Genomic DNA, 14493 nt, shown 5'->3' on the forward strand with positions numbered 1-14493 from the left:
CTCTCATCTCTTTTCACTAGATGCAAGTAGCAACCCCCAATTATGAAAACCAAAGATGTCTCCAGACATCACCAAATGTCCCCAGGATGTGACTGCAGGGAGACGGGGGCAAAATCACCTCAAGTTGAAAACCACTGTTATAGGGCTGGCCCAGTGACTCAGGTGGTTAGAGCTCCGTGCTCCTAACGCCAAAGGCTGCTGGTTCAATTCCCACATGGGCCAGTACCAGATGGCTCAGTTGGTTGGAGCGCGGGCTCTTCACCACAAGGTTGCCAGTTCAATTCCCACAAGGAATGGTGAGCTGTGCTCCCTGCAACTAACAATGGCAACTGGACCTGGAGCTGAGCTGCACCCTCCACAACTAAGATTGAAAGGACAACAACTTGACTTGGAAAAAACGTCCTGGAAGTACACACTGTTCCCCAATAAAGTCCTGTTCCCCTCCCCCAAATAAAAACAAAAACAAAACAACAACAAAAAAACTGTTACAGCAGAAGAAGAGACGGCAGGGGAGGGAAGTCAACTTGGGTCTCAGGACAGGACACTCTCTACAACCTTATTATATAAAAGGGACATCATAAAGTCTTTTTCTTCATAGCAGACACTTGGTCAAGTCTTTTCTCCTCTCTGGGCTTCAGTTTTTCTACCTGTAAATTTGATTTGGTGTTTGTAAGTCGATTCCCCCTTCTCTCACCATCTAACTAACGTCCTGGTTCTGGTTCAGGGTGGGACAGGGGTACTGCGGTGCCAGTTAGGCGCCCCAAAGAAAAGGAAGAATGAGTATAGAGGATGTGGTGGAGAGAGGGGCCAGGTATGAAGTAGTAGGGTCCTAAGATTGTGGAGAGGCTCAAGGCATCTTCTAGACCCTGCCCCCTTCGAGCCTTATTAGCGTAGGTCGCAACCAACCAGGCAAACCCAGACTCTCCCTATCCCTAGGCCCCGCCCACCACTAAAGGTCCCGCCCAGCTGACCCCGCCCATTCATTGGCCCCTCCCACTAGACATTGGCCCCGCCCCGGCAGGCCCCGCCTCCCTCTTCTCCTCCCGCCAGCCGGGGCTTGGGCTTTGCACCCGGCGGCGGCTGAGAACCGTGGAGGTTGCACAGCCCGTAGCGCAGACGGGCGGAGCGGAGCTGCCCAGCCCGGTGACGGGCGATGCCCCCGTGAGCCTCTCTCGCCGCCCCTCCCCGCCCCGCGCCCCTATCTCCTCGGAGTCCGTCGCCCGCCTGGGACCGGGCCGCGCCTACTGCCGGGTCCGCGGGGCGGGGTCCTGGGGCAACACCTGCCCCGCCTTGCAGAGCCGCCGCGGCCAACCGAGACCCCTGCCTGTCTGGACCCCAGGCCCACCTACGGGTAAGTCCGTAGGCCTTGTTCACCTGGGAGTGGACGTGGGGAGGGGCTGCAGAGGTCTGGGGGAATCACCGGAGGAGGGAATGGGGGCTCCGGCCGGCAGGCGCCACGTAGAGAACTGTGCGTGCAGGGAGGGTCTGGGGGGCGGGGGCCCGGGGGATGAGCGCCTTGTGTGTGATGACTCCGGGGTGGGGGCTCAGGTATGATAGGGGAACATGGGGTTGTTTGGGGAAGCCTGGAAAATGAGTCTTGAGTTGTTTGCTGATGCTCAAAGCATCTGGGGCCCGGTCTTCAACAGCATTGCCTCGCATGGCATTTTTGGAAAGTGCTTAAAATCCCTCCTGGAAAGGGAGCTGGAAGGCAGCCTGCCTTCCTCCCTCCTGCCCGTGCCCTGCTTGAGAAGTGGTCACTGTCCTCCCAATGAGACACCACTGTGGTGCCTAGAGGACCCCTACTCCATGAAGGAAAAGGAGGGGTGCTCACTCCAGCCCTCCGATGGGAAGAGGAGGCTTCGGGGAAGCTGGGAAAGGCAGCGGGCCAATCCACCGTGGAGAGTCCAGGGTTCAAGGAGACTTGGCAAGAAAGACCCTTGGTGAGCAACTTGCACACCCTCTCATTCAGGGGTGTATCTTCACTGGGTGGCTCCAGGCTGCCTGGACCCAGGCCCACATCACCTTCTCTGGACAGCTCAGCCTTGAGGAGTGGGTTTCTTCCCAGTATCCTGAGCCTGGAAACCCAGGGAAGGCCCACAGCTCCTGTGGTCCTAGATGGGGGGAACAATGCCATACCCCAGGCCAGAGAACAGGGGTGCTGGCTGGCACTGCCACCTGGGGGCAGTTTGGATGTGGCCCTATAGGGCTGGGGAGCCTGGATGAATGTGTGTCCAAGCCCAGCTCCAGGGGTGTTGTCTGGGTGTGGAGAGGAAGGCTGCTGCCTCTTTGGTCCTATCCTCTGCCCATGATGACTTCTTAAGTTTAGGGTCCTTGGGTTTGGGGCCTGAAGTTGTGGGGAAAGGGCTCTTCTGGGCTAGGCTTGGTCACCAGGGGGTTAACTAGCCAGCCCCACAGTTGCTGCCAGCCACCAATTAGTCTGCAATCAGGCAGCTGCCAACTGTCCCTGGGGGCATGTGGGCAACCTAATGGGGCATTCTCTTGGGGGGGGGGGTTGGGGCAGGGGCCTGTGAAACCTCTGCTTAAACCAAGCACCCTGCCCTTCAGAGCCTGTTTAGGACCCGCAGACCCTTTCCCTGCCCTCTATGCCAGGCTATCTGGCTTAGGGATTTGTAGCCCTGGGGTTCGACACCTATCTGACCCTCTGTGGGATGTGAATCCCAGAGTTGGGCAAACTTGGCTTCAAACCCAGGTTGTGCCACTTTCTGGCTGTTGCCAGAAATCACTTCCCCTCTCCAAGCCTCCTTCAGTAAAGCAGAACCACCTTTTAGGTCTGCTGCGGGGGAGAGTGAATAAAATGGTGGACTTGAGCTACTTAGCACAGTACGTGGCACTCGGGGAAACGCAGTAAGATAACTCACAGCAACTTCTGTGCCAAGGACTGGACAGAACAGGCAGGCAGGAGTCAGGTGCCGAGGACCCAGCAGGGACCAAGGTCCCTCCCTCTGGGCGTGTGGTCTTGTGGGCCGGGCACTGTCTCTGTCTTATTATCGTTCCCTCCCGTCTTGCTCACAGATACTTCTGGTCTCTGGACGTTAATTGGATTTTCCTCTGTAGAACTCAGGGCTGAGCTGCTCCTTTCTGAGCTCCTGCAACCTCTAACTAGGTGCTAAGCTCTGTGGGGTCTGTCAGGGGTCTGGGGGATGTCTGCAGCTGCAACAGCAGCTGGCCCTTTAAGGAGGGATAAAAACAATTATCCTGCCTGGGCATTGCATCAGCTGGAGCCTGGAGGGTCCCTGGGGATGGAAGGGGCAGGCTGGTGGTTGATTTCATTAATGCCATGTGAGAACTCTCACCCAAGTCTGCCCTACTCCCCAGCCGCAGCCTTCTCCCCTAGGCAGCAGCAGAGCCCCAGATACATTGCCTCCCCCGCCGGAGCACCACCTTGGAGCACTCTGTCTGTGCACCCCCAGACCATGGCATGGGCCCTGGCAGAGGGGGAGATATAGGGAAGTGTCTCTCACACTGGCCTTTGGCCGATTGGGGGTGCAAGGTATGCCTCCTGTACTGGCACTTTGCTGACCATTGGGGTACCTCCCTTATTAGTGTTTGGCTCACCTGGGGGTATTTCTCCCATTGTGGCATTTTGTTGACCCAGAGGAGTGACTTCTACACTGGCCTCTACACTGGTGTTTTGCTGACCCCACAGAGCAGTTGTGCCGCCGGGGGAGTTTGGCAGCTGAGGGCATGGGTGAGAAACAGTTGCTCTCTGGTTGGAGGTGAGCTGGCTGGGAACAGTGAGTCACAGGGGCAGAAAGGACACCAGGTACTTGGTAGCAGACAGACAGACATGGGTTCAAATGCCGCATTCACCACTTCCAGACTCTGTTATCATTCCAGGCAGGTGGTCTCAGACTCCTCTGGAAAACAGGAAGAATGTATACCCGTACTGCCTCACCCCCATTTGGAAGGTGCTCGGGGGATTAAATGTCCTAACAGGATGTACAGCACCCACCCAGGGCTGGCAGGGGGAGGGTGCATACCATGTGATGATTCTCTTCCTTTTGTAAGTTTCAGCTCCTCACACATTATGTTCAAAATGCCTGGGTAAGAAAAGGAGGGCTCGGGAGGAGTAGAGAAAAGGGGAGAAAGAGTGCAGGGCCCCCCTGCCTCTGTTGAGGTGGATGCATTCAGATACCTGATGTGCTCACACGCACAAACTCTGGGAGCCAGGCAGCCCCTGCCTCTGGGAGCCTACATTCTAGCCAGGAGACAGTCCAGAGCAGGTGACGTATGTTGAAAGGAGGGAGTCAGGGAGCCTAGGGTGACAAGGACTTGAGGAGGCAAAGAAGAAGGGATGAGGAGAGGGAACAGTTTGTGCTAAAATAAAGCTTTGATGATGGTGAGAACAGGCCTGGGGTGGTAGGGGGAGGACAGCAGTAGTGGAGGGAGGAGAGAGAGTGGGCAGGCATCAGAACTCCCTGGTCTAGCAGGATACTAAAGATTTGGGAATGATGCTGAGGCCACGGGCAGCCCCTCAAGGGTTTTAAGCAGAGGAGGCAGGGTCTGACTTCCAGAGAGTGCGGGCTGGGGTCTCTGGCCCTCAGGCAGAACCTTCTCAGCAGTGACCTTTTGCCCTGTGTTACCCACTCCCCTATGCAGCAGTCGTGATCCTCTGGGAGCTGGTTGTTTACGCGGCTCATCCCAGGAGGGAGGGTGCCCGTCCCAGTCCCTCCAGTTCCCTCTCTCTGGGTTTTATTGATGAAGTTCATCCCTTGGGGTCAGGTTCTCCCTGCAGAGCCAGAGGGCACGAGGCAGGCCTTTGGCATCAGCTGGCCTATGGTCACATCCCAGGTCTGCAGTTCATGAGGTAGGTGATTTCTGGCAAAGCACACTCGACCTCTGAGCCTCAGTGTCCTTGGCTATAAAATGGGTTGATGTTTTATCTTTCTATGGGAAGGATAAAATGAAATTCCAAATGGAAATCACAAAACCCTATCTCAATGTCAGTTAGCATTTTTACTCTATTGCAAGAGGGCTGACAACTACTCTGGCCAGGCCCAGGGCTGGCTGGGGGTGGGGTCAGGACTGGTTTCATGAATGTGTTTGCACAGGGCCCTGTGCTTAGAAGGACGTCACACTGGGTTTAATGCGCTGCTGTCACCATCTTGAAATTCTTAATAATTTTGAATAAGGGGTCCTGCATTTTCATTTAGCACCGGACCCTGCATGTTATATAGCCCCACAAATTGGGTGGGGGTAGGAAGAGGCAGTGAGGGACACAGACCTGCAAATAGTTCCCAAGTGGAGGAGGTATAAGGTAGAGGATGTGACTAACTGTCCCAAGGTGGGTGGGATGTTAATAATAGTAACATTTATTTAGTGCTTACTGTGTGCTAAGTTCTCTGCTAAGCACTTTACATACTCATCTTCAAACAGCCCTATGAGGTCAGTACTATTGTTATTTCCTTTGTACAGATGAGGAAAGTGAGGTTTCGTTTCTTGACCAAAGGCATACAGCCATCAAGTGGCAGAGCTGGGATTCAAAGCCAGGTTATCTTACTGGAGAACATGTGCCTAGACCAGAGACATGAGGAGGGCGGCCCCCTGAGCTAGGTCAGAAGGATAACCTGGAGTTTTCGAAGGAGGAGGGTGTTGTGGGGAAGGAAGGGTTGTCTCAGCTGGGAAGTGCCTGTGCCAAGGCGTCATACTTGGCCAGGAAAGGTGGAACCAAAGCCAGATGCCTCCCAGGGCTAAGGGAAGTACCCTTTGGATTTCATGGTTCTGATTTTCCAAGCTCAGAGCTCCTGGTCATCTGTTCCCAGGCCCTGCTGCTACCATGATTCCTCAGAGCTGCCCCAGCCCCTTTTTCTTACTCTATTGCACACTCCTCCCCCACTACCAGGTAAACCTCTTGACTTTAAATATCTCTTCTGGGCTCAAGACCTGCAGGTATAACTGCCTCTGGGCTGCATTTAGATGTCTCACGGTCAGCGTCAGGTCCAAACCCAGGTCCCCAGCTCTGCTTGCTGGCACCTGCTCTGCCTCCAATGTCCCCAGCTCATCCTGCCAACACCATCCACCCACTTGTTCAAGCTGGAAAGCTGGAAGTTATCCTGGACACCTCCCTCTTCCTCACCCCCACATCCCACAGCCAGTCCTATTAGTTCTCCTGAATCTCTCTCTTGAATCTGTCATCTCTCTCCCTGCCCACCGCCCCATTCCAGACCACCATTAGCTCTCACCTGGACTGCTGCGACAGCCTCCTAAACTGGTCTCCTATGTTTCTGTTCTTGCCCCACTTCATTTCATTTTTCACAGTGTAGCCAGAATGATCTTCTAAACATAAATGTATCATTTCCCTGCTTAAGACCCTTGCAAAACTTCTTGGAATAAAAGCCAGACTCTGATGTAATCTGCGAGGCCCTGTGTAATCTGGTCCTTGCCCACCGTTTTGTGTCATCTTACACCATTCTCCCGCTCCCTCAGCTGCAGGACTTTCACACATGTGCCCTCGTCCTGGAATGCACTCCTCCTCTTGCTGCCCTGTCTATCTGCCCTCCTTTTCCTGCAGATAGATACCAGCTTGAACCTCATTTCCACAGCAGAGCCTAAAAACTGGAACCTGAATACCGCCCTCCTCTGTAGGACCTTGTACTTCTTCATGGCACTCATCACACTCGAATTGCTTTCTCTTCGTCTCTCTTTCTTGCTAAACTGTGAACTCCGTGGGGTCAGGAATCCCATTTAGCTCTGGCACATAGTAGGTCTGCAGTGAGTTGTTCAGTGAATGAAGGAATAGATGGCTCACTGCTGCCGCATCCTCACTGGCCTCCCTGCCTCCCTCCCGACCTGCCTTCTCTCGTCCTTTCTCATTACCGCCTCAGAGCCATCTTTCTAAAACACAGAACTGACCCTGTCACCCCCTGCTACTTAAAATACTTCAGTAGCTCCCCATTGCTGACAGGAAAGGCCTCAACTTCTTAGCATGGTATTCAAAGCCCTTTGTGATCTGCACCCCGACTGCCTCATCTTCTCTGCTCCCCCACCACACTTTGAACTCCCGGCAGTTCCTCTCACACATCAGCTGTTTTGTGCCTCGGTGCCTCTGCACTTGCTGTTCCCTCTGCCTGCAATGCCTCCCCACCCCTGCTTTGTCTCCCTGGAAAATGTCCTTTGTTCTTCAAAACCAGCTCAGCTGCCACCTTTGCTATGAAGCCTCTGTGGAGCCCTTCTGGCCCCCTCCCCCGGGCAGAGTTAGCCCACCTCCCCTAGCCACATCTGTACAGAGTCTACGTCACTTCCTCCCTGTCTGCCGTTAAACTGAGCTCCTCCAGTGCGGACACAGTGATTATTTTTCTTGAGGATTGTTCATCTTTGTATCCAGCTCCCAGCTTCTCCACTGTCTTAATTAGCTCTTTGCTTGTATACAGAAACCCACTCAAGGCAGCCTCAGCAATACAGAAGGGTTTATTATGAGGACACAAGGGATTCCTAGGAACGGCGGGACAGAAAAGTTGTGAGCTTCTGGGAAAAGGGGCGTGTAGGCCAGGAAAAATTGAAGCAGCTGTTCTCTGCAATTTGCTGCCCTCCTTCACCTTTCTGTCTCCCCAGACTAGGTTTTCTCTGCTTTTCCTGATGCTGGGCCCCCTGTAGTTCCTGTATTGTGTCCCTCCGTTCCAGCTACATTCAGAGGTAGAACCCAGGGCTTGACAGATCCAAGTCCAGATTTCCAGGAGAAGGTCTGATTGGCTCTGAGAGGGTCAGGTGCCCACCCTGGTCCAATCAACTACAGCCTGCTGGGAAGGATCACAAAGTCAGATATGTAAACATGGCTCTTGATCCCCTCAGAGAAAGTGGAGGTCTTTGTTACCAGGCCAAGCACTTCAAAAGACATCTGCTAGAATCCTTAGAGTACCAGGGTGGGCCTGACCCCCAACCTTCCTTCTGGACAGCACGTGGAGGAAATGGACTGGGCGTTGTGTCTTAAAGGGTAGTCTTTTCCTGGGGTGGTATTGCCCAGAGCAAGCTCTGAAGAACCTGTCAGGTGTCATTCAGAGGCCTGAGCAGAGAGATTGGGAACTGAGACCCTGAGTTTTCTCACTTCTCTTTGGAGTGGTGAGAGAGGGAGGATGAGGGCATGAGCAGTCAGAACAGTTCTCCGCACTAAAATCCTATTTATCCTCTAAGACTTAGCTCATTTCCCTTCCTCAGTGAAGAACCATGCTATACCTACTCTCCCTTCCCCCAACCAGTCATTCGTTACCTGCACTAATTCTATTCTTTGTACTTTCCTAGTAATAAACATTTTTGAGCACTTATTTTGTGCCAGACACTGTGCACATACTTATTTAATTTAATCTGCATACCCTATGAGATAGACACTATTATTATTCCCATTTTATAGACCAGGAAAATGAGGTTCCGAGAGGTGACATTACAAGCTAGGGACACACAACAGTGTGACTCCAGAGTAAAAGCTCTTAACCTCATTCACTTGCCTATTTGCCTTTCAGGATTGTGAGGGTCTCAAGGGGAGATAACTGAACACCATCCTCCCTCCACTCCCCACTGCCTAGATGGGCCAGCCCAGAGCAAGGGCTCCTGAGCATGGGGCAGACGGATGCAGCTAGAGTAGAAGAGGCATCTGGGTGGGAGTGGAGGGTCTCCTACTCATGGACCAATCCTGTCTAGCTGCGTAACTGGAAAAGTCCCTTAACCTTCCAGAGCCTCAGTTTTCTCATTTAAAAATGGGGATGATAATTCCTGCTGTAAGTCTAGTATTAGATGGTAGGTGTAAGGACAATTTGTAAATAGGAAAGAATTGAGAAATTTCTAAGGATTGTTATTACCAGAATGGACTGTGGCAATAGAGTGCCAGCTGGCCCAAGCTCCTGCAGGAGGTGGGCAAGCCTAGAGCTTCCCAACGTGGAGAGTGGTACCTTCACTGACCTGAGATGACTTTCAGTGGCTCGTGGACCTGCTATTACATAGCATTGGCTCACAGAGTGAGAAGGTTTGTTCCCTTTTAACTCTTATCAAATCCACCTTTGTCCCAGGGAGAACGTGTCAGTGTTGTGTTAGTGTGTCTTAAAAAACTTTCCAATATTTGCTGCCCTCCCCTTTTTAACAGAGATCTTGACTGACAGGTCCATATAACTAAACTTTAATACTGTGTTTTACTGTCATATATTTTACTGTCATATTCGATTTATTAAAAGTGATACTGGCTTTCTGTTTATAGTAGTAACACAAAGTTTCCACTTAAAGTAAACACATTTAAGTGAAAAGTGTAAATTTCTAAATAAATAAATAATGAGCACCTCAGGAGTATGTAGATTTGGCAGATATCGTCGAGGGGCACACAGTGTTTTGTAGATAATGCAAAACTGGGAGATGGCATGGGGATGGCAGAGCTATGGACCACTGGCCTAGATAATCTTTACTGTCCCTTCCACCTACCTGGAAAATTGGGAGTCTCTCCTTGCTGTGCCATCCTGCTTCCCTCTCCTCACCTTGTGCCCTGGCTTGGCTTTTTTCTGAGAATCCTGCCATGGTTGTCCTGTAGACAGGAGAGTTTGTGCCACTCCCTTCAGCCTGCTTGAGGTGGGGGTTGGCTCTTGGAGTCGGGGTGTCTGGATGGGGGTAGGATGTCCCCTTGTCTATGTGGCAGGGCTTGGGCACTCCTGCAGAAGCAGGAGCTGCAGGCTCCACAGTTCTCCTGGTCTCCATGCACACCACAGGCCTCAGGGCTTCCCAGAGGCTTGGATTCCCAGGGTGCTCTCGGGCTGTGGGTGGTGCGAGACTGTCCCCAGAGCCTCGTGCCCCAGAACTTGGGGCCCAGGGACAGCTAAGCCGGGAGGTGTTTGGGTCTCAAAGGTCCCCTTTCATCTGCTCCCCCCTTTTCCGCCTCTTTGTGTTGCTGACTGCCTGTTCCTAGGAGTTGGACATCAACCCCAAGAGGCCTCAGAGGACCCAGAATTTATCCAAAGGGCCCACGACCTGCCTGCCCCTTCCCCAGTCCCATGTCCACAGTGGGAGGAAAGGCTTTGGCTCCAGGAGGGTGGAGAGCCGGGGTAGTGTGGGACGTGTGCTTGTGTATCCGAGATGCATGTCTGAGGGTCTCTGTGAAGGTATACTGTGTGTGCATGTGCATGTGTGTGAGATTAAGTTAGTGTATATATATGTGTGCGATGTGTGTGTGTCCGTGGTGAATGTAGCTCTGAGTGATTTGTCTGGGTGTCTCTGAGAGCATATGTGTGTGTGCGTGGACATGCGTGCGCATGTGGGGTATGTGATGTGTGTGTCTGGTAAAAGCATCTTCGCGTCATGTCTAAGGAGGGAGTTCTTGTGCAGCGTGTGTGGCAGGGTGTCTCATGTGTCTGTGTGTGATGCGCATGTGGGTCTGTGATGAATGCATCTTTGTGTAATGTGTTTGTGAGGCCTATGGGGTGTGTGTGTGTGTGTGTGTGTGTGTGAGACTAGGTGGCTTGTTTGCTGGGTGTGGGGAGTGCCTGTTGTTTGTGCATGTCGTCGTATTTGTACAGCGCGTGTCTGGCTGTGTGGTGTGTCAGAGTGGCTGCGTGAAGGTGTGTGGTGTGCACGCGGGTCTTTGTGCTCTGGAAAGGGATGGAGGGACAGGGAGAGGGCCGCGAAAGCAGAATGCATTGAGGGCGGTGTCTGTTTGCGCTGGGGCTGCGGGTGAGCCGAGTTCCCGAGGAGGGTCCCCAGGGCTGGTGGCGGGCGTGGGTGGCGCCTTCCGGCTTGGCGCGGAGCTGGTAACCGGAGCCCCTTCCCCCATGAAATATTGATCCGGCCTAGCGGTGGCCCTGGCAAAATAGCTGGGCAGGCCGGGAGCGAGCTGCGGCCGGCCGCTGTCCTTGGTGCTGTTGCGTCTCCCTAGACCGCGGCATCGGCGCTCAGGCTGGGGTGGGGCAGGGAGGAGAAGACTTCTCCATCTACCAGCACCCTCAGCGGAGCCCCTGCCTCTGAGGGTGAGCTAGTCTGTCTCTACCGCCAGTCTGTCAGTTCTGCCACCCCATCTAAAAAGAGGGAACAGGGACCAAATGGATATTTTGTTGAGATCCAGTATTTTCCAGAGCTAGGGTGACCATACAGCTGGGTTTACCTGGGACGGTCCTAATTTACACCTGTGGTCTATGTGTGATTGTTAGTAGTGTCTCTGCTCACTCTCAAAATAGTCCCAGTGGGATGATAAAGTATGTGCTCCCCAGCAATAGAGCTTTGCTTCGAAGACATTTCCCCCCACCTTCTCTGCCCTGGGGGTTCTGCAGCTACGTGGGTGTGCAAGTGCCATGTATATGTTGGGTGGGGGCATTGTCATGCTTATGCTTGGGTTGAGCTTGAGTAAATGGTCGGGAGCCCAGGACTCTTGGGATACTGCTGCAGCTCAGACCCTCCCCGGGGGATCTAGCCCCCTTCTCTACCAGTCCAAATTCTGCTTTCCATTTAAGCTGTGCTCTTTTTCAGGCCTGGGCTTCCCCTGCCCCTCTAGGAGAGAGTCAGGGTGCCCCCCACCCTTGGCCTCCCTCCTGAATCCTGGGCTGGGCAGGTCTCTCCTTGGTCTCGGTGTCAGGGTATGGTAGGGCCTTCAGGCTGTATTTATGGCATGTTCTCTGAGTTCTCTTACTTTCAATCGCTGATTCGCCGCCCTTCAGTGGATTCCATTTTCCTCCTACCCCTAACTGTGAGTATTACCTCTCGCCCTTTCCTCACTCTGTACTCCTCTCTGGGTATTCTCCTTCCTTTCCATATCCCACTTTCCCCTCTGGGGAACATGCCCAAATCCTGCCCACTCACATTGCTCTTCTGAGCTCCAGTGAATCTGCTCACCTGCCCAACAAGTCAATGTGGGAGTTGCAGTATTATCTTAGACTTATCACATCTAAAATGGGGACTCATCTGCCCCTTAAGCCAACTTTTTCCTCTGGGACCATAGGCTCTGCTGATGGCACTTCTCAGCCCCTACCCTTCCTGTAAGTCCCCATGGATTCTATTTTATTTGCTCTCCTCAACCTTGTCCCATCCCTAACTGCAGGCAGCCCTCCCCGGCCTTCTGGTCTGCCTTTCCTCTCCACGGGCACTATCTGCAGCAGTACAGCCCTCTTACCTGCCTCTTGACTGCTCTTCTTGCTGTCAGGCTTTCTTCTAATTCTGTACTCAGTGTCAAATTGATCTCTATAAAATATTACATCTAAGTCATGTCAGATTTCACTCCCTTCAGGATTAAAGCCAAGCCTCTTAGCCCTGCATTCAGAGCCCTTCATTGGCTGTTCCAAGCCTATCTTTTCCAGCCTTCTTTCCACAGTCAACTAACCTCCTGCTCCAACTGTACTGCTCTATTCGCCAGCCTCTGAACATAGACTTTTCTCTCTGGACCGTCCCATCTACCTTTTGAGTTGCTCTGCAGTGCACTTCCTCGTGATGCCTTTTCTGGTGTCCCCATCCTGAAGTGTCCACTGCGCTGCAGAACAACCAGAATGTTTTATCTTTACTTCTCAATGCCTCAGGGTGGTTTGTGGACCAGCAGTATGGGAGATTGTTAGAAATGCCGAATCTCAGCCCTACCTGGGACCCATGGAATCAGAATTTGCATTTCAACAAGATCCCCAGGTAATTTTTGTGCACATTTAAGTTTGAGAAGCACTGGACAGTGCATTCATGGAGGGCAGGGGCTTGCCTTCTGCCAAGGCTGGTCGTGTTCTCAAGTGCCAAGTCTAGCAGACTGTCAGGTGATAGGTGCCACATCTGACCAGATCTCATGAGCTATGACAGGTAGTGGATGGTAGAGATGGCTGAGAAGCATGCACACTCTGCCCGGACCCTTTCCACCTGGAATCTATGTCCCACAGGGCCCCAAAGCTCAAACTCTGTAAATCTGACTCCAGAAAGCACTCTAGCAACACAAGGAGGAATCAATTAATCAATAAAAAAGCAGTTATCAAGCATAGAGAAGAACTTTTCCCTCTTCATAATAGAGTGGTATAATGTCTGTTATTTTCATGTATGTTTTGCAAAGAAAAATATGTATTTTAATTTTTCTTTATGATAACATTAATACAGTTTCTAAAGTGGTGACTTTAGAAAACGCAGTATTTCACATGAAAATAAAAATGACTCACAATTCTACTCTCCAGCTGTAAATGCCAATAATTTTATGTTTGTTTTAGATCACCATTCATTCAATAAATATTCGCAGAGCTTACTCTGTGGCAGACTTGCGCCAGGCCCTGGGGATTCAGGTGAAAAAGGTGGCATGGTTCCTGTTTCCAAGCAGCTCACAGCCGGGGGGGACATCACTTAGAAACAGCCGTGCGTTAAGCTCCCAGGGTTGCTGTAATGTAGCGCCGCAGACTGGATGGCTTCAACAGCAGAAATTTATCTTCTCACAGCCCTAGATGCTAGATGTGCAACATCGAGGTGTTGGCAGGGTTGGCTCCTTCTGAGAGCTCGGAGGGAGACCCCGTTCCCTGGTTCCTTCCTGGGTTCCCGTGACTTCTGGCCGTCCTTCGCTTCCCTTGGCTTGCAGCTGCACCACTCGTCTCTGCCTCCGACGTCGCATGGCCTTCTCCCTGTGCGTCTCTGTCTTCACCAGGCCATCTTCTCGGGACACCAGTCATACTGGATTAAGGACTCCCTCTCCTCCAGTATGACCTCACCTCAGCTAATCACATCTGCCATGACCCAATTCTGAGGTCGTATTCTAAGATGCTAGGGTTAGAACCTCAACGTATCTTTTTGTGTGGGGACATAGCTCAACTCATAACAGGCAGAGACAGTACCGAGTCTGGGGGAGCATGACAGGAGACTAACCTTGTCTGGAAGACTCACCTAGGAAATGACATTCCCACTGGAACGGAGCAATAAGTAGGGGACCAGCCAGGCAAAGATGGCAGATGGATCCAGGGGCCACAGAACGTGAGGGTGGGCTGGAGAAGAGCGTTTCAGGCAGGCAGTTTTGGAGGAATGAAAAGAAGGCCAGTGTGACTGGAATACAGAGGAGAGGCCGGAGCGTGCGGTGAGCTGGGTCACCTGGCTCGTGGGTCCCAGTGAAGGGGTTTTACTTCCTTCCAGAGGCAAAGGGGAGCTACAGGAGGCTGTCATGCAGGAGTGATTCATTCTGCTTTGTGAGCTGTCTCTTCAGAAGACGGAGCTGTCTGAGGGCTGCGTGGTTCCTCTGTGTCCCCAGTTCTGATGGCAGATGCGTGGCCATGTCCTCAGGAGTGCCCTGGCTGAGAGAAGACACATGGCAGCCCTGTCTAAAGAAGGAAGGCATGGCTATGCCCCCAGCAGTTCCTAGTCCGATGGGAGAGGACAAGCTCTGCTCTCAGGAACCTTGTTCTGAACAGGAAAGGGCTCTGGGTCTGACTTACCCTTCGGTGTCCTGAGTCCTTGGAGTCTGGGGGACACAGGTTTGGTCCTGGCCACCCCACTCCTTGAGGGACTATATGAGAATGTGGTCAGGGCAAGTGCATGTCCCATGTGGGTCCGAGGCCAGGGGCGCCAATCCTGGTA

The 14493-nt window shown here is 52.6% G+C and overlaps 1 protein-coding gene across 1 annotated transcript in view; it reads left to right on the top strand.

The window, feature by feature from the left end:
- Window positions 1–1053: 1053 nt before the first annotated feature.
- Window positions 1054–14493, top strand: part of RIMS3 (regulating synaptic membrane exocytosis 3) — a 37826-nt gene continuing 24386 nt past the window's right edge. Inside the window, exon 1 of the mRNA XM_081056260.1 lies at window positions 1054–1351. The gene's annotated coding sequence lies outside the window, so the exon portion shown is untranslated. The remainder of the gene's footprint in view (window positions 1352–14493) is intronic.

Source organism: Rhinolophus hipposideros (assembly GCF_964194185.1).
Source record: "Rhinolophus hipposideros genome assembly, chromosome: 8".
Lineage (NCBI taxonomy): Eukaryota > Metazoa > Chordata > Mammalia > Chiroptera > Rhinolophidae > Rhinolophus > Rhinolophus hipposideros.